This window comes from Dasypus novemcinctus, chromosome 14 (genome assembly GCF_030445035.2).
Source record: "Dasypus novemcinctus isolate mDasNov1 chromosome 14, mDasNov1.1.hap2, whole genome shotgun sequence".
NCBI lineage: Eukaryota > Metazoa > Chordata > Mammalia > Cingulata > Dasypodidae > Dasypus > Dasypus novemcinctus.
In genome coordinates this window covers 44186946-44207793 of record NC_080686.1, presented here as the reverse complement: position 1 = coordinate 44207793, position 20848 = coordinate 44186946, and the positions used below count along the sequence as shown (strand labels likewise).

General features: G+C 39.9%; 1 pseudogene; it reads right to left on the bottom strand.

The window, feature by feature from the left end:
• Positions 1-347: 347 nt before the first annotated feature.
• On the bottom strand, positions 348-9840 carry LOC139436382 (large ribosomal subunit protein eL21-like; annotated as a pseudogene).
• Between the last annotated feature and the right edge of the window lie 11008 nt (positions 9841-20848).

Here is a 20848-nt window from a genome sequence, read left to right as displayed (position 1 = left end):
TTGGTTTCTACTAAAGGCCTCTGGTTACATCAGCATTTTAAACACCAATACATTTTAAAGCATCATTCACCATACCAATAAGGCAAGCAAAATTAATTTATGCAATTTCATTGTCTGTCAGTGGGTATATTGGCTCTAACCTATTGACCCAACTTTAAAATCTTAAGATTGTAATGTGTTTTTGTTCTTTTCTTAACAGTAAAGACATTTATTCCCCAATGAGTTAGGACATGGTTTGCTTTAAATTCTTTAGGGAGGGAACACAATACTTCTACTCAAGAGAAAATCAAAGACCTAACACTTTTGTAATCCACAAGCCTTTTATTTATTATTATTTTTTATACCTCTTATGCTATGAATTCATAAGGAATAGGTTCTAGTAGCTCAGGCTCTTTTCCCTTGGTTCTCGCAGAGTGTGCGTCTCTGGGTGGAGCAGGCTGGCACTTAGCTGGACCCAGGTACCATTCCCTTTGGCTTCCTTCTTTTTCTGATCATTTTCCTTCACACGTTTTAGAAAGCTTTCTTGGCTCTTAGAGTGCTTAATATGCTGAACACATACATTAATTCTCTTGGCAAGAGTCTTGCCCTTAACCTGTTTGTTTACCACTATACCAACAGCATGCTGGGTAACATTGTACTCTTCCAGTTTTGCCATGGTAACATTTGTGGGGCATTCCTTTTTGAGTATTGCCCATTCCCTTTATGCCTATGATATCACCTTTCTTGTAGATTCGCATATATGTGGCCATAGGAACAACTCTGTATTTTCTAAAAGGGCTAGAAAACCATAGTGGGTTCCTTTCCTCTTTCCCTGTTTGTCATTTTGGTGAATTACCACAAGATGGCGGTTCTGGCCAAAGGAACAAATTGTAATGTTGTATTATATAGATATACATTTATTTCCTATTTACAAAGTACTTCCATATAAACTACCATTATTTGATTCTTTCAGGAAGAGTGGGAGGTAGTTACTCTTCTTTAGAGATTAGGAAATAAGAACAGTTACGACTTGCCTACTAAGGTTTCACAGCCACAAAAGGTAGACTGGGGACTAGAAGGGAATTCTGCTGAATTTCCACCAAACCTCACAGACTGTTGGGATTAGGGAAGGGCCAAAAAAGTTCTAAGGAAAAGTTAAATAAAATCCCTGATAGGTGATCCAATGCTGGAGTGGGATGAGAAGACTCATTTGCTGGGAAAGTTGGCCAGGACTTCCCACCTCAGTACCAATAACAGGGACACCCACGTTCAGTTTATAGGAACACCCTAAAGATGTGGTAGACAAGGACCAATTCAGCAAGAAAGGTTACCACTGCTTCCTTCACTGCTGTAGAGAATGGCCCAGCATGATCATTAAGTGTGTGGGCTTTAATGTGACTGTGTCCTTTCCTAGCTCTGCCACCTTACTAGTTTGTATGACCCTGGGGAAAGTCACTGAATCTCTTGAAACCTGTTTCTGTAAATTGAGGACAGCGATAACTCTTTTATTGGGTTGTTGAGAAGATTAAATGAGATAATGACCTCAATCAAACCTGGTTCATGGGCTGTCATAGAGTTCTTGAGGAGTACAAAAGGAATGAAATATGGGTTGGAAGAAATTGCAAAACCTTCATGTACTGTATTATTAGGATTTGTAAAATCGGTTCCTCTGGCTGAATATAGCTCATGGATGTGTTTTGTTTGGCTGGCAGAGGGATGGCACATGCAGTAACTAAGATGTAAAACAACTTTTCTGAGGTAAATAAAACAAGGCCAAGAACGTCTTGTCTATGTGAGGAGGTGCTACATTTAATTTCTTTCTTTCAATGTGTTAGTCTGGGGCTTTATTCCAAAATCTTCTCATAAATTTGGAGATATGCTGGCTCTCTCCAAATCCTGTCATCTCAGCACAAGTAAGGTATGAGGGAGATTGAAAGTAGGAGTGATCATCTGCCAAAGGGAAAACAGTGGGGCCAATTGTACTGCTTTAGTTGATGATTTTTTATTGTAAGTCTGTTCATATCAAGAGATCAGTGCTACAGCTGTAGGTAAACACAGTCGAGGGCGTGCTGAGAGATTTTGTTGGGAAAATATTTTTCTTGAATTTTTTTCCCAAAATGAATTCAAGGAAAGAGATTGTGATTTAGATAGGGATGAGAACAGAGGGAGAGAAAGAATAAATAAACAGAGCATATCACTTTTTTCATGTAATGATGTCTGAACCTTATGTTCCTACAAGGAACTGTGTTACTTGGGAGTCCATTCTGCTTGTGAATTATGGTTCAGTAGTTCAGCAATCAAATTGCTTCCTTCCTGGACTGTGGAGGTTGATCACCTCAGCCTGCAGACAAATTATAGCCCTTTTAGTACCCAGTGGCTTGCACCTCTCTCCAGCCTAGGCAGAATTAGTGTTGCTAACCCAAACCTTTCTAGAACTCCCAGGAACAGTCAACAGAACACCGTCTATATTACCAGGGCAAGACTTACTTTTTTTATTTCTGTAAAGGCTGGGTCACAGATTCCCAATGTCATCTTTGTGATAGTTTTACAGGGCAAGGCAGGTGAGGAAAGGGCACCTTTTATACCATATCACTGTTGGCCCCCTTTGAACCAGACCCTTTATCATACTGGCCTAGGAAAAGGCAGTGGATCCTAGGTCCATAAATGAACAGAAGAGAACACAGGTCTACTACGTTTTTGCTGATCCCATATTTGGATCAACAGGCCAGCAGTGCATTTCCCAGAATACCACTCTGTAATAGGCACAAATCATTACTGTGAATGTTACAGGATGAAGAAAATTTTATCACTGGAACTCCTACCAGGAAGAGAATTGTTAAGTGTTGAGAGCAATAGTTGAGTAAGCTTCTTAGAATGGGGAGTGGGTTGGGATGGGATCCCACGGGGGAATGCTCAAGGTTGTACCTTTCAGGGCTCAGGACTGAGCACAGACGAAAATGAGCATGTATTTGATTAGTGCTGTATAAGATTTTAAAACCAAATTTAAATGATTTTCTAATAAACACTGTTCCTTATAATAAATGCTTCATTTTTATCCTTTGGTTAATAAGACTTCTGTAGAAAACAAAATGGATAATAATATCTTTTTTTAAAAAAATTAGCATGTTTAACATAGATGTTAACCAGGACCTCCCCGTAGTTTGAAAAAACACTTAGAGACTAATGCATTTCAGATTCAACCGAGTTCATTTATTATTTCTTAGAAAACTAATCTAACTTACAGTAATGTAGTATGGTAATTGGATCAAGTTCCATCTGGAGATTTTTAAAATTCAGGGTGCCATATTTTAAGAGAATCTTTGAAAATTTGAGGCATGCTCAGAGGAGACTGATCAGAATGATTTTGGAACAGGAAACCATTTTATGTGAAGAAGGTTCATGAAATTATTTACCTTCAACCTGGAAAAGATAACAAATACTTAGAGGGAGAATGTTAGTGTCTTAGAATATTTGGAAGATGACTAGATTTATTTTGTCCATATCAGGAAAGTATTACTATATCTATCCAGTAGGGAGTTATGGAAATTACAGACATTTTTTTTTTTTTCACTTTAAAACTAAGGTTTCCATTTTTAAAGCATTATATTGCTAATTAAAAAAAATTAAAAAGGAAAAAGAAATTTTTCCTACCCCAACTGAACCATTGTCTGGTGCTAGTACTTTGGACTTTACAAGGCACTTAGTAAAGTGCATTGTATACAGTAGGCCTTCAAAAATGGGGTTCTGTTATTATTCTCACATCCAGTCAGAGAATTCAACAATCTCTTACAATTATTGTTGTTGTCCTCTGAAAGTTTAGGTACCCTGGAAAACTGAGAGAAGAGAACTGCTCCCTCAGAATAACTGTATCAGTGGAGAAGAGAAGCATCACAGGATTATGGCAGGAGAAACTGTGACATGTTCCCTGAAGGTCTCCTGTAGAAAAATAGAGTCCTCTCCAGATTCTTTAAATGACTGGAGGGATACTTCTTGCAATAATTAGACTGAGAATTTGTAGAGATTTAGGTTTTCAGAAACTATCTTTTGATATACATATATGTATATACCTACATATAGACACACACACACACAATATGTGCATATATAATGTTTGTTATTGATTTTTTACAATAATACTTAATTTTGCTACACTGTGTGTGGATGCGGTGAAAGGGGCTGAATTATCCAACAGAATAGGTCAATTCAAGAAGTTTTCCAAAGCTGATGTGACATCTTAATAATGAACTTAGCCTCTCCTAGTCACCTGCATCTTGACACCAAAGTTATACAAGTGAAGGAAACGTTTGCTCTGTTGCAAGGAAATTGTCCACCTACTTTTGTACAATTGCCCTGTGGCCTCCAGAGCATTAGCTCCAGTGTTTCTTGTCTACTTCTTGACATCTGGAGCACGTACTAGGTGCAGCGAGGGTCAGGAAACAATATGAAAGTAATGTGGTTTCTGCCTTTAAGGAGTTTTAATCTACATGAGCACAGAAGTCAAACACAGAAATGCATAAGACAGTGATAAGCCTTAACTGGGCTAGAAAAACCATGTTCAAGTCATTGCTACTAAATGGTCTTGGGTAAGTCCCTTTTTCCCTTTGTAAAATAAAAACATGATACTAGATGCTTTCAATGGGCTCTTCCCTTTCTAAATTTGATAATTCTGCTCTATGGAACAAACTTGATAACTACAATCAAATTAGATGAATGTGAAAAATCTATGGACTCTGAGATATGATTACCATATTAAATGATAATATAGTATAAATTGATTCTTTAGCGCTGTGCCTTACTCCAGAATCTTGGTGGGTTATAGTGATTTAGGGTAATGAAGGGATCAGCCAGACACACAATTCCAGAACATCAAGGGATTTAAAAAATTATAGAAATTGCCTGCCTCCTTCTTGAGTCAAGATCAATTAAATAAGAGCCCCTGGAAGACACAGGTCTCACAGCAAAGAAGGGGGGTAGTTAGGTACTTTTGGAGAGAGACAGAAATCCCTTCTTCTCTAGGTCATTAAATGTCAGTGTGCACCAGGGTGCCAGCCCAGGCCCTCCTGTTTCCCTCTGCCTGGCGGGTGATACCAACAGGATCATGGCTTCCATTTTCATCTTTATACTGAATACTCAGTATAAATCCCCAGTCCAGATCCTTCTCCTGAGTTTACACTACCTGTTTCATATTTCATTCAGGTGTTTCAAAGATATGTCAAACTAAACATGTCTAAAACATTGATCACCTTGCTGCTCCTACCCTACCCCACCCCCACATTACTTCCTATTTCAGTCAGTGGCACCACGGGGTCCCCAGTTCCCCAAGCCAAAAACCTGGGAAATATTCTTAACTCATTCTTCTAATTTACATACTATATCTAATTATGTCACTCATCGAATAGATGAGTGAACTATTGATTCACTCAATTGATCTTCTGCTATGTGCCAGGTACTGTTCAATGCATTTGGGACATATCCGTGAACAAAAGAAACCGAAACCAAAACCATAATCAAAACACCTTCCCTGGAATTTAAACTATGCCCAAGTCCCCTCAATTCTCCTAAAATTTTGCACACATTCATGCAGGTTTCTTTATGTCACTGTTGCTATCCTAGGTCCAGGCACTTCCCACTCTTAATTCCTTTAACCACGACTAACATGTCTCCTGTCATCTAGCCTCCAACCCACACTCCACAGAGTAGACTGAGTGAACTTATTAAAATCCAAATCAGATCAAATTACACCCACCTTACATCCCTTCAACAGTTTCCAATTTGCCTAGGATACTGCCTGCTTTGCTTTAAACCACGATGTGTAGCCTGGCTGGCCCTTTCTTCTTTTCTATTGCAACACCTTGGTGCTACCTACTTTTATCACACTGAACTTCCAGATCCCCTGGAGGATCCTGCTCTTTCTCACACCACAGAATATTTGCACTTTTTTTCCTCTCTGTGGGGAATCTGCAACCCCACTTTTTCTCTTTTTTTTTTTCCTGGCTATTCCCAGTCATCCTTCAGATTATTGGTTATATGTCACTTAAGGGGAGCTTTTTTCTGATTCCCATTAACTGATTAAGTGGCCTATATTGAGCCTCCCTAACCTCCTACATTAGATCTCTCCTTCCATTTATCACAAATTGCCTTTGCTTATTTACTTATCTATGCTCCATTCTGAATCCAAGGACCTAGAACAGTATGGGGCTCATAGTAGACACTCAAATATTTGTTACACGAATGAGTGAATGAGTAAATACATAAATGAGTGAATAAATGAATAAATGAAATGAACATTTAGAAGGGGCAACCACACAGACAATAGCTGAGGACAGAAGGAAGGTACAACTAGAAGAATTGCGAGAAATGATTTGGTGAGATGGAAAAATGCTTTTTTCCTCTTTCATCTGAAGTATATTAGAATAATTATAGGGACAAAAAAGACTAGTTGCATAATGCATTTCCATTTTATATGATTTCTGGGATTTAAATAATCAATTAAGTTCCTCTGAGTTTTGGAAAAGAGAATATTCCTTAACTTTGAAATACTTCTCCCTCTCAGAAATGCTTCAACATAATTTTCTGCTTCCTTAATACTGGGAAACCCTCCAAAAATAATAATTAGAAAACAAAAACATGTTCCATAGATTGGAATTCTTCAGACTGAACTATAAAATGGGTACATCACCCCACTCTTTTCGTGAGTTATGTTGTCTGAAAAAAATATTTGCTGTGTTAATTCTAAGTACAGAAAAACTCCCTCTGAAACAGATAAAATACGTTGAGTATGAGTAAATCCTTCCCCAAACACAAATGCCAGAATTGGCTGTTCTGTTCATGTTCTAACATGGGCCCAAGGATTCTAGTTTCTCCACAAACTTTCCCAAGGTTTCAGATTTTCTAAATCCCTCAGGCTCAAACCCTGCAAATAATTTGACTCATCTCTGTTTTTCATTACCTACATATAGACAATGACCAATGCTTGTTGGTTCGTATTCTGAAATGCCTCTTTCACACACCCCATTGTTCTTCATTGCACAGTCATCAAAGTAACACAGCCTATCGTGATCTTACAGATAAGTTATTGCAAAACCCTCCTACCTAGTGTTCCTTCTCTAATCATGCCTTCTCGTTCTGCAACCACCAACAAAATGATGTTCATAAAATGCCACTTTATCAATACCCTCAAGAACACTGGGGTTTATCATTGTCTAGAAACTAAAGTAGAAACTCTTGTACCGGGAATTAAAAGCACTCCACTGTCTGGTTCCATTGAACTAACCCAGTGCTCTTTCACAGGATGCCACAACCTGTAATCCAGCCAGCCAGTTTCCTCACTGTTTCTTGAACATCCAATGCTCGTTACCAGCTTTGCATCATTCCTCCATTATCTTGTCTCTTTTTGTATTAGCACTACACTTCTTGTCACTGCTTTCTACCTGACTGAATCCTACTTTCTCGACCTCTTCCTTCTCCAGGAAGCTCTACTCACCATTACATTCAAAGTCTCTCTCAGGTGGATTCCCATAGCTCTTATCATTCGAATTGCTCATTTTTGTAATTTCGTATTGATTAGTACTAATATTGTGTGTGTGTGTGTATGTGTATCTCTTCAAAGGTGGAGGTCCTTCTTTATTTTTCATTTCCTTGAAGTAAACCATAGTGATTTTTGAGGATTCTTCATTTTTTGTGTATTAGATCACTACATATATTTGAGGATCATTTCTATAGTTTAAAAATATTTACATCTGGATAGAAATTTACGTTCTCAGAAGTTTAGTCCAAAATTTATTGGCCCCATAACTGCAAATTTTTATTTTGCTCTCTCTGTTAGACTAAGATCCAATAAATATCCCCACAAGACTTTGTGTCAGCATGTTCAGTCTTTAGATAAATTTCAAACCCAAATACAGTATTTCACAGTGAACCCCAAATTATTTTTCTCTGCCGCAAGACCTTTCATAAAACAGGTTCAGTCTCTGGAATGTATTAACCAACCATGACCAATAGCATTTGGTTGGCATAAATGCTTCTTGAATTCTGAGACTGCTGGGACCTTTCTTCCTGGAATCAAACACTTGTAGAAGACAAAACCTAGAGAATAACAGGCAAGAGCGTATGAAACATTGGAGAATATAGACCATATTTGGAATCCCTGTGATCTGTGGCTAGATCTCACTGTGCTTAAGAGGTTCTTAATCACAGGCTCACCATAGAATCATTTGGAGAGCTTTTAAAAAGCATTTAAATCAGCTCCATCAGAAGCACTGGGGATGGGGATGGGGATGGGAATCAGTATTTAAGCCCCCCAGTTAATTTCAATGAGAACCACTATTGTAAGACAAACATGAAAAGGTTAAACAGCAACATCTTGGACTTCTGTGTCCAAAAAGGGTCTGTTAATGTTGTTAGAGCAGGAAGTCTTTTGGTTGTCTCTATTTTTGCCCAGTGGGGGGTCTATTTTCAACTTATACACTATTTACCCACACAAAGGGAAGATTATCCCTCCTGACAGTCAGAAAATAGAGTTGGATAGCCATGCAAATAAGAAAAGTAATGTCCTCTGGGGTATTTAAAGCAGACATTTTATAGACAGGAACCATGTTGTGCCTACCGTTGATGAAGTGAACTGAGCAGCTGCATAAAGAGAACTTGGTAATTTTCTGTAATTATTAGCAAAGGTGCTTTTATTTGGTGCCTTTTTTATTTCCCAGACTAAGTGACGTCTCTCTGTCACTGCTATGAGTGCCTTTCATTCAAGCACTTATTAGAGTTTGTTTTTATTTGTATCAATCTTTATAACTATCTCCCTCACCTGATACTATAGAGATTCAAACATACTTATTAAAGAGAGGAGAGAGTGGGTGAAGTGAAGGAGGAAGACCTGAAACTGCTTCACATTATATGTCTCCTGGAAAGGTATTTATGGCTATTATAATCTCCACTCATGAAAGTTATGCTCCATGAAGTTTCCAGAAATCAAGCACCCACAAGGAAAACCTCCAACACACTTGCAAAGTCCATGCCGTCCCATCAGTTGACTAGAAACATTTCTCCTTGATTATCTTTTACATTTTGAGCTATCATTTTAAGATGTCATGAGACTGTAAAAGGAACAAGATTCTGTCTTATTCAACTCTGTAGTTTCAATGCCTAACACAGTATCATTTCCACATTTTTAGGTATTTGTCGTCGCAGCACATCACTCTCAGTAACAAAACCTGTATTAGTTTCCCAGCTGCTACGAGAATTAGATTGGCTCACAGGTTTGAGGTTGGGAGAAGCACAAAATGGAGGTATCAGCTAGGCCTTCTGGGGCTGGCTGCTGCATTGGGTCCTTGGCTTTTCTGTCACGTGTCAATGCATGTGGTGGCATCCACTCATTTCCCTTCTGGGTCCCACTGACTTCCAGCTTGTTGCTCCTCCACATAGCTTTCTCCTCATAAAGCTTCCAGTAATAGGATTTAGCCCCACCCTCACTCAGTTGGGTCACACCTTAACTAAAAGTATTATCTTCAAAAGGCCCTTTTTACAATGGGTTCACACCCACAAGAATGGATTAAGATTCAGGACAATTTTTTTTCCAGGGTACAAAATTCAGTGCACCGCAGCATAGGTCCTCTCTATATATTTATTTAATCAATTCTGAATGGAATGAATAAATATGAATGAATGAAGTGGCATCTCACTGCAGACTGGTGTAGAAAACTGTAAAGAGAACTGGCAGATTTTAGACACACTAAAAAGAAAATTCAGAATGGTCCAGAACAGAGAAATTTTGCTTAATTACCTATCTACAACAAAGGTATAATAACCATAGATGAGTTTGGCAACATCCTTGGACAAATAGTTGTTTGGCATCTCTCCCATCTTTCTGATGGCATTTGGGATGCAGGATGTATGTGAGCCAGAGTCTTTGAAAGCTAAGTCAGAGCTGTTGGTTACAAAATTCCTGGGGTTCTCTGTTGGAATCCTTTGAAGTCTAACTTGATGTGTTTTAGCTCTTAAAACTCCAGGCTGTCTCTCATGGTTGCTACATCAGGAGTACAGATCCAATGCCTCACAAAATGACAGCACAACATAGGCTTGCTACCACTGCCATGGATTTGAAATCTACAGTCTCATTTTTTAAAATAATAAACTTTATTTTTAGAGCAGTTTTAGGTTCACAGAAAAATTGTGCAGAAGGTAGACAGTGCCCATATTTACCCTTTTCTGAAACACCTAGTTTGCCCTATATACAGCCTCATTTTTCAGTGCCCTATTTCAGTTTCTCCTTGTATTTTATCCCTGTGATTTATTGGCAATACCCTGGTATAACAATGAAGAAAACCTATAATTTAGCAAACTTTTAAATTTGGCTCTTTTGAGTCACGGTTTTCTGAATAGCTCCTGCTCATTCTCTCGTGTCAGTTTAAAGTGTAAAGGACAATGGGGATTAACCCACATGACATACTGATGTTTGCTGTTTTTGGTGAGTGCCAAAGGTAGACTCACTGGGTTTATTTGAAAACTTCCTTACTTACAATCAGATTTTTCTGAGGTACCGGGACTGGGGATTGAACCCAGGACCTCATATGTGGGAGGCCAGCACTCAACCACTGAGCCACATCAGCGCCCCTGAATTGGCTCCCTTGTCTGTTTGCTCATTGTTTGCTTGTTGTTTATGCTCATTGTCTGTTTGTTCTAGCTCACTGTCTGCCCATTTTTCCTTGTCTTGTTGTTGTTGTTGTTGTGGTGTTGTTGTTGTTGTCCTTGGGGTTTTTGCTCATTTTCTTTAGGAGGCACTGGGAACTGAACCGGGACCTCCCAGGTGGGAGTTGGTGCTCTATAGCTTGAGCCATGTCTGCTCCCAAGAGCAAGCTGTTTAGTTGCTCTTCGAAACCTTTCTTAAACGGATTCTGTCCTCTTTCTAACTTCTCCTTCAATCCCAGTCATGAAGATTTCCTTAACATCATCAACCGTCCCACATCCCCATCAAACCATACTCATTCTAGCCTCTCTCATCCCTTTAACAACCACTTTTTAACCTGCCAATAATGTCCTTCAATTTCCCACGCTCGATTCCAGTGATTGTGTGTAGTAGAATCACTAGGAGAGCTAATGAAGAATAGAGGGGCCCGAGCTTGTGGAAGTAGAATAGGGCCTGGGTGTCTGTAATTTACCATGTTTTGCAGTTGACTCTGATATACACCAACGTTTGAGAATCATTTTCTGGTCAAATTTATGCTCTGTCTTCAGGACCTCTTCCTATCTTCCCATCCTTTGTGAATTTAGAAATCAATGGACCCATCCCAATTCCAAAAATAGGTTTTCATTTTGTGAATTCCAACACCTTCAATATATACCAAACAATTTTGAATTTCCTTAAAATTGTGCCCCAATTGTGTTTTATTTATACACATTTATCTCTAACTTCAGTACAGCGTAAGATTTTTGAGTGTGGCGACCCTGTATGCAACATAATCTTTAAAAAGTAAAAGATTCTCTATCCTTTGCTTTGTGAATGAACAAAATCCTTAAACTCAGGCTGTACTTCCAGAGATTCTGTGATTTAAGTACTAAAGATGGGTGATGAGTTTGATTAGATTCATATCAGAAGCTCCCAGGTGATTCTAGTATGTAGCTAGAGTTGAGAACCATGGTTATAATGAAAGAGATGAGGGATAAGGACTTTTGTCAGTTTTGTATCATGGTGTATCCTGATGTGTGGTAGGTGGCCAATAAATATTTGATTGAATGAATCTGGTTTTCACCAATTTCTAGCTGTGTGAGTTCTGTGAAAGTTCTTTTACTTCTCTAAACCTCAGTGTCTCGTGTTTATAAAATGACGATAACAATATCTGTACTGATGGGGTTGTAGTGGTGGTTTAAAAGTATAACTGAGATGACCAAAAAAGTTATTTGGCACATAGTAAATGCTCATCAAAAGTTAATCTTCCTCCCTCTAAAAATTGTTGTTCTCATGCTACTTCTGACACTGGCAAGAACATGGTAGGTACACTAAAGTACACATGACATCCTGGGTGAGTGAATGAATGTTGGAAAATTAAATGACCACACAGAACTGAGTGATGCCTAAAAAGGGATAGTTTCATTTCACTTGTTAACTTTGTGGGTTCCCTGCCCCAGTCTATGCCCTCTTTCACAGATATGACAGTAAAGTTTAATCACAGGAAATGTTGCACTTATTTACACTACAATATTTCTGCCAGTACCTGCTGAATGAAAGAGGATAGCAGTTGTAATTTACATGCCATCTCTCTCATTAAAACAAATGCACAGTACTTAAGAAACCCAAAGGTGATCAGATGAACTCATCGGGTCCCAAACTTTTACTTGCAATAAAATGTTCGATTTTCACTGACTCCCAAAGACCTCAAAGGTCATTTGTAGTACTAATAAGACTGAAGGGGGCAGGGAGAAGAGTGCTTTTGACTTGTTCATTTATTTCTCCATGGGGCGTGTGCACGTGGGTATGCTGGATGTGCACACACACACGCGTGTGCTTTGATAACATGCTCTTCAACAATGATAAATCAAACCTGGTCCAGGTGGCAGAACTGTGTGAGCTGGCAGAGGTCTATTTCTATTTCTAAATTGTTGCTATCGTTCAAGTTATGCTTGCTTTCTCTCTAGCATGGGAATGTTCCTGATTTCACTTTCTTCCTCATATTACTCAGAAAATAAATGGAAAGGGAACAAGTGAGTTTTTGCAAAGAACTCTGGCAAATCTGTTTGAACAAGTAAGAAAGCCTTAGGGGAAAACGCTGTAGTCCAAAGACAAAGCTTCAAAAGAAATATCATTGTCCTGTGACTCAGGAGGGCGTTCAAAATCAGGCAGTTGTCTATGTTGGACTGATTTGATTCACTAATTGTTAAGAAGTGGAGACAAAAAGTACAGATAACAGAACACAAAAATTATACCTGCTGACATTTTCTCACAGAAATTTGCTTGGATAAAAAATGATGCAGGAAAATCTGTATGCAAGGCTACACTGTATGCTAGACCTTAAATCTCAGCCTTGCTGTGGAATTTGTTTTAAACAACAGTAAAGTTAATTGAGAAGTGTTCCTGTGAGAATTTTTTTCTGAATTATTTTGACATTTCCACTATATAGAAATTATTCTAGTTTACTGGAAAATGTTTTTTTACCCCTGTACTCTATGTATATCTAGCTCCCCATAAGACCTTTTCATTTTGAACCAGACAAGTGTACCTTTCAAAACCAGACTAATTACAGGTGTAGCATTACTTATCCAAAACCCTGAGGCCTTGATACCTGTCTGATTTCAGACATCTTTCACATCTGAGAAAGGCAATATAAGGCATGTACCATATGCCACACTTCATAATCAAACGTGGTATTTCTTCAGCAAAATGTGAGACTAGTCACTCTGAAGAGGGTAGGTAAATGTTCCAAACTGCCTCACATTCATTCAGGTCAGGTTAGGCACCAAGCGAGTTGCATCAGATTTGTTTTCTAAATGTTGGCTTTTCAGAGCTGTTTAGATTTAGGACTGTGCCTAAGAGATTGTTAACTGTATTTCTCCATTTCCTTTCTGAGCCATCACTTTCCCTCAGTTGTGTCACTCCCCAACCATTTTCCCAAGCTGAAAAGAGCAGACATCGTTGTTGCCTCTTCCCTGGGTAGGAGCCCCCTTCCTGTATGTAGCCAACGCAGCAGTCATTTCCATGGCGCTACCCTGCTCTTGACTATTTCCCCTATTATTTAGGGCAATGACATTTCTTCCAGCGGCTCTCCCTGCTTCTGGTATCCACCTACTCGTCTTTCTTTAAGAATACTTGTAAAAACTTGTGCTCACAGCATATCAGCCTCATCCCCTCCAAGTCCCAAGCGAGTCCTTATACCCTATGGTAACAATCAGTCTTATTTCTTCCCCCAGCAGCACTTCTCTTTTCCAGTTCTGTAAATGTGCTTCTCTCACATGGTTTCAAGCACCTGAATTGCTGTCTCTTCCACTGGCAGCCTATCTAAAGAATAATCATTTCTTTCCATGGTTGAATCAATTTCTGTCTTTTCCAAGAACTTGGGATTCTCCTAGCCCATGTTAATTTCTCTCTCTCTCTAATTTCCAAAGCAATTATGGTGAGTACTTTGTACCATCGCTTTAATTATTTTCTTGCTTAATGTGGATGACTTTTTACTTTCTTAATAGACTTAATAGCTCCTTAGGGATAGGTTCCATTACCCTACCCTTTTGAACTTCCCAAACCTATAGAATAGAGCCAAGTGAATGATCAATGTTCAGTGAGTTTGGTTTTTCCACACTATATCAAAATCTGAAATAAGAACTTGCTCAAAGTCCTAATAAAAGTTGGCCAAAATGTTATTTTTTAAGTACAAACAATAATCAAATGAGCTCCTCAACTGTAGGCATTGAACCACATTCATCTTTTGTTTTTGTTTTTGTTTTAAGATTTATTTTTTATTTATTTCTCTCCCCTTCCTCTCCCCCCGACCCCATTATCTGTTCTCTGTGTGCATTCGCTGTATGTTCTTCTGTGACCACTTCTATCCTTATCAGTGGTACCAGGAATCTGTGTTTCTTTTCGCTGCATCATCTTGTTGTGTCAGCTCTCCATGTGGGCGGCACCATCTTGGGCAGGCTGCACTTTCTTTTGTGCTGGGTGGCCCTTCTTACGGGGTGCACTCCTTGCATGTGGGGCTCCCTTACACGGGGGACACCCCTATGTGGCACTGGCACTCCTTGCGCACATCATCACTGCACATGGGCCTCAAGGAGGCCCGGGGTTTGAACCGCAGACTTCCCATGTGGTAGGCGGACGCCCTATCTATTGGGCCAAGTCTGCTTCCCAACATTCATCTTTATTTCCCTAGGCCTAGCCATTGAGAATATGCTATATGTATCCAATAAATATTGTTTTTTTTTTTGTATCAGTCAGCCAAAGAGGTGCTGATGCAAAGTACCAGAAAACTGTTGGTTTTTATAAAGGGTATTATGTGGGGTAAATGTACAGTTTACCTAAACTGTAAACTGCCCTCAAGAATCCAACTCAATGTACCGTAAGAGGTACTTTCTCACCCAAGTCAGTTGTATGCGTTGAAGTAAGATTGTGGGCCTGGCCTCTCCTTCCTTCTTCCTCTTAAGTCTCTGTGGCCCAGCTTCTTCTGGTCTCAGCTGTAGGCTGGCACAGGGTTTGTTTCTTTCTAGACTTCCTCACCTCAGCTGCTCAGTTCTCTTCATCTGCAAACTATGACCGCTTATATCCTTATCAGCAGCACCAGGAATCTGTGTTTCTCTTTGTTGCATTATCTTGTTGTGTCAGCTCTCTGTGTGTGTGGCGCCATTCCTGGGCAGGCTGCACTTTCTTTTGCGCTGGGTGGTTCTCCTTATGGGGTGCACTCCTTGCACATGGGGCTCCCCTATGCGGTGGGCACCCCTACGCGGGGGGCACCCCTACACAGGGGGTACCCCTACACGAGGGGCACCCCTGCGAGGCACAGCACTCATGGCGCGCATCAGCCCCGCGCATGAACCAGCTCCACACGGGTCGAGGCGGCCTGGGGTTTGAATCATGGACTCCCCATGTGGTACGTGGATGCCATATCCATTGGGTCAAGTCCGCTTCCCTCAAGAAATATTTGATGAATGAACCACTACACTCAATAAAAATCCAGTTTCCACTTCATTGCTTCCAGTAGTGGGACTGATACGTGAAGTCATTAGTTGACAGAGAATTAAAAAAAGGATATTCATGATATTTCAGTCTTCTGTTAAATTGTGAGATCTTGATACTTCACACATTGTTCACCTAGACTAAAGGAGCAAATCCAGGGATGAGAGGGAGCTACATTCTTTCAGAATCTGGACTCAAAACTTATTTCTAGAGCAAATTCCCTGACTGTGTAGATAATGGCCTGTGAACTTTTTTCTTTATTTTTAAATAAGCTTTAGAGTACATAATTGTTATATCGAAAATATAGGGGATTCCCCTACACCCTACTGCTCCCCTTCCCACACTTTCCCCATTAAAAACATCTTTCACTAGTGTGGGACATTTGTTCCTTCAGTCGATGAACAATATTGAAGCATTGCTATGGCCTGTGAACTTTTAGATAGAGAAGAGGAATATGAGGGCAGAATGAAGCATAATACTTAGAAAATTTTTCTATTTTAGCAATTAAGCAGTACATTGCAAGTGTGTCTCTTAATTAGCTTAATCCCTAAAATGTGGTTCTTCTTTTTTTTTTTAAGTTCAAAACATTTTTAAACAACATTTGAAATCTTGGGAGATAGAAGAACAGTTTCCAAAGTATTCAGTAACAGACAAGTTCCCAACATTCAAAAAGAAAAAGGAACCAATCAATGGTTGGCCTTCTACACGGGGTGAGGTGATTGTCAATGAGTTTGGAGAAAGCTATGGTACACAAAATTAAGCAGTCCTCCCCTTTTTTAAAAAAAAAAGCGCAGGACTTCTCATAGGCTTAATGAATCTTAAACTTATTTGACCACAGATGTTTATCATGAAGCATTTCAATGGATCAATGGACTAATTTCTAATGAATTATTTTTGAAAAATATGGTATTAAATTAATTTATACTGATTGGTTTCTTAGACTCTAGTTTGCATTTTAATTAATCCTCCCCCAAGAGGAAGTTTTCTAAACCAGAAATTCAATTATGTCCTTTCAGAGACTCTCTTTGGTTTTCCCAATCCAGATGAGAATAGAACACAAAACACTTTATGTTCTGCAGAATGTCCCAATCTCTTGAGCAACGGTCTTGTTCACTTACACTTTAGACCCTACCCTCTGATGTTACTCAAATTCTTCCTTTCTAAACATGCCGTAAGTATCTCCTGGCCTCCATGCCTTTGGTCAAGGAAGCTCTTCCCAGAATTACTGCATTTTTTAACCAGAATTTCTACTCAGAAAACTTTTTTAATCCTGTAAAAAATCAATTTCCCCTCTTTTTTGGGCCTAGGTAATATTTAGAACATTTTTATATCTTCACATTTAATTTTTTAAATTAAAAAAAAATTTTTTTTGGAGGTACCAGGGATTGAACCTTGGACCTCATGCATGGGAAGCAGGAACTCAGATCACTGAACTACAACTGCTCCCCGCATCTAATTTTGATTATATGCTTCTATCCTCCACCAGAAACTTTACAAGGGCTATTCATCTTTGTTTTTATACTGGGAAAAAAGAATGTCATCGCATTTGGAGAATGGTAAATCATACATGATCAGGCAGACTTTTTTTTTTTTTTTGGTTCTGGGACCAGGGATTGAACCCGGGACTCATATGTGGGAAGCTGGCACTCAACTAACAAGCCATGTCAGCTCTCCTGAGTTGTTTTTTTTTTGCTTGCTGTTTTTGTTTTTAGGAGGCACTAGGAACTGAACCTGGGATCTCCCATGTGGGAAGCAGGCACTCAATGGCTTAAGCCACACCTGCTCCCATCTTGTGATTTTCTGACACCTCCCCTGGAGTGGTTTGAATGGTGATCTCCAAAAAAGATATGTTCATGTCCTAATACCAGAAAACTGTGAATGTGATATTGGACAAGTAGATCTTTACAGAATGTAGTTAAGGGCCTTAAGATGAGATCATCCTAGATTATTTTGGTGAGCCTTAAATCCAATAACAAGTATCTTTATAAGAGAGCAAAGAAGAGAAGACACACACATAGAGGAGAAGATGGTATGAAGATGTAGGCAGAGACTCAAGTGATGTAGTCACAAGCCAAGGAATGCCGGAGCTACCAGAAACTAGAAGAGGCAAGGAAGATTTTCCCCTAAGCCTTTGGAGAGAGCATGGCCCTGCTGACTTCTAGCCTCCTGGACTGTGAGAATAAATTTCTGTTGTTGGAAGCCACCTGGTTTGTAGTAATTTGTAATTGCAATCCCAGGACAATAACATGCCACCCCTTCTCTCACTTAACTGGCTGCTGTTATTTTGATGCCTCCTTTATGTTAGTCTCCCCCCTATTATGCACCTGGTCCTCTTATTTTATACCCTAACCTAGAGGGATTTCACATCTTTTTTTTCTTTCCTGGTCCATGTATTTATTTCCTGGGCTCCAGATCTGTCTATCCAACTTCCTGTTGGACACTTTAAACTGGCTATCCATCAGACACTCACTCTTCAAACTGAACTCGTGTCATATTTCCTTTTAATTGCCCTATTTCCTGCATAGCATCTGGAGAGCTTTTTAGACTAATTTCTGGCCTAAACGCCCACATCCTGTCAATCCCACAAGTCCTTGTTGAATATACTTTTAAAAAAATAGAATTTCTTTTTCTAAATATAGAAAAATTTTATGTAATGTGAAATTATTGAAAAGTAGGACGAAAGACCCCACAAGACAATCACCATAAACAAATTGGTGTAGTTGAATCCAGTCACATTATTTTGCAATTTGATTCACACTTATGATCAGAGTGTATATAATTTTGTAGACACACAGGTGAATGAGATTTACTCAATCATTTTCACCATTGTTAGGGTTTGTTTATAAGCATCCTTGAAGTAATTCCTTATAGCTTACCAACAATCCCTAAATTAACTTCACAATGTATTTGTTATCTTCACTTTAACTTGCAACAGAGCCCAGGCACTAAACTCTCCCCCCACCCCCCTGCTCATGTTCCTTCCCAGCAGAATCATCATCATTAAAAGAGCGTAAGATGACATATTCCCTTATGACAGCTACTCCACATTGCCCAAACCTGCTAAAGAATTATCATATGCAGTTGTTCCTGGAATGTCATCATTCACTTTCTATTTCACAGTTGATGTTAACTTGAGAAGAATAAATTACTCACAGTCTGCCTAGACTGAAGCTAATTCATTTCACAACGCACATAAATGATTGCAAAGCCAAAGCTGCAAATTTGCTTCTGTCTATGACAACGTCTTTTATTACTGGATATTTCATTGCAATTTTTATACTCGAAAATGCTAAACATTTAAACTTCAATTATCTTAAGTTGGAGATGACACCAGATTTGACAGAACAGTGGATTTTCTTTCTATGGTTGCTAATGAAGTCCACACTGTTTACTTTAGGACACAGTTTGCCTTCTTACACCAACATGAAGGCCCTCTGTGGCAGGAAGCGGACAATGCCTCAGGTAGACTTTGCTCCCTTCCTTCCCAGCTCCCCTGTTTCCCCAGGTTTTACAACTTTCAGTCATTGATGGTGGGAAAGATATTAATCTTTCTATCTATTCTGATCAACATGTGGGAAAATCCCTCTTCCTCTTAGTTCACCAGGAATGACATTAAAGTTTTTCAAAAGTTGCTAAAAGGAGATCAAAAGAAATGACACATAAAGCTTAGAAATGGAGAAACAGACTTTGGCCCAGTGGTTAGGGTGTCTGTCTACCACATGGGAGGTCCGCAGTTCAAACCCCGGGCCTCCTTGACCTGTGTGGAGCTGGCCCATGTGCAGTGCTGATGCGCGCAAGGAGTGCCCTGCCACACAGGGGTGTCCCCCGCGTAGGGGAGCCCCACGCGCAAGGAGTGCACCCCATAAGGAGAGCCGCCCAGCGTGAAGGAGGGAGCAGCCTGCCGAGGAATGGCGCCGCCCACACTTCCCGTGCCACTGACGACAACAGAAGCGGACAAAGAAACAAGATGCAGCAAAAAGACACAGAAAACAGACAACCAGGGGAGGGGAATTAAATAAATAAAAATAAATCTTTAAAAAAAAAAAAAAAAGCTTAGAAATGGGTGCCTTAGTGGGGTTTGGTTGGTTGGTCCAAAGGCACATCTCCAGGTCACTGCCAGTTGAGCCCATTCAGCATGCCCGGGGAGTCACCCCTTGGTTATCCATGACATACCACCTGCCGTTGGGTGTGGGCATTCTGCCCCACCTAGAGTTCTTTCACAGTTCAGAGAGGTTTCTCCCCACCTCCCACACACCAGGTTGGTTCTAATTTTCAGATCATTGCATGCTTGTCTCAGCGGCTCCCAAATCATTTGGGTGCCAGTGCTCTTGTTGCCTAAAAAATCCATGTGCTACAGTCAGTTCAGACCATTTCCTGAAGATGCTGAGACTACTCAAGATGGATGCCCAAGATCTCCCTATAGAAAGCAAGAAGGTCCAAGCTCCTATGGGCCAGGCACATTTTTCAAGAAGTAACTTCTCCTGACTTTTAACTTTCAGCAATTCACCTCATTCCCTCTCCGCAAGTGAAGAAGTTCACTGCCAACAGCTCCAGGAGAAGCTTCCATTTTTTACCATTCCAGCTGGGTTCACTATCTCCCCATCAGCAAATTGTCTGTATGGAAGCAGCATGTTCTTGTTTCTGAGATTTAAGTGACACAAAGGTAAAAAATGTCCAGCAACAGAGAAAAGTATTACCTTCGTAGTTTTATTCCTAGGCCTCCAGTGGCTCCTAGCTCTGAGCTCAGCTCCTGTTTGAGCCTTTCTTTTGCAAATATCGTGACCTTCGGAGAACAGACTTCTAGGAGGCAGCACTTAAATACCAGACAGGTCAGAGGTTAGAAAGATGGAAGTCTGGGGCAGGTGGCAGGGCTGCAGGCGCAGAGTTAGGGATTGAAGGCAAAACTCCAAGGAGACTCGTGCCTGCCATTTCTCACCCACTTGGATGGTGTGATGCTTAGGCTAATGAGTCAGCTTGGCCAGGTAATTGTGCCCAGTTGTTTGGTCAAGCAAGCACTGGGCTAACTGTAATACAAGGGCATTTATGGACTTTAGTCACCAATGACTTTACTGCAGTGGTAAATCATAGATAGCTGATTACATAAATCAGGGAGATTGCCACACCTTGCCCAATCTTTGGGTTAGAGTCTTAAAGTCTTAACCCCCCTAGTACAGTGATATGAAGACAACATTCCCCCTAATCTTTGGCATACAG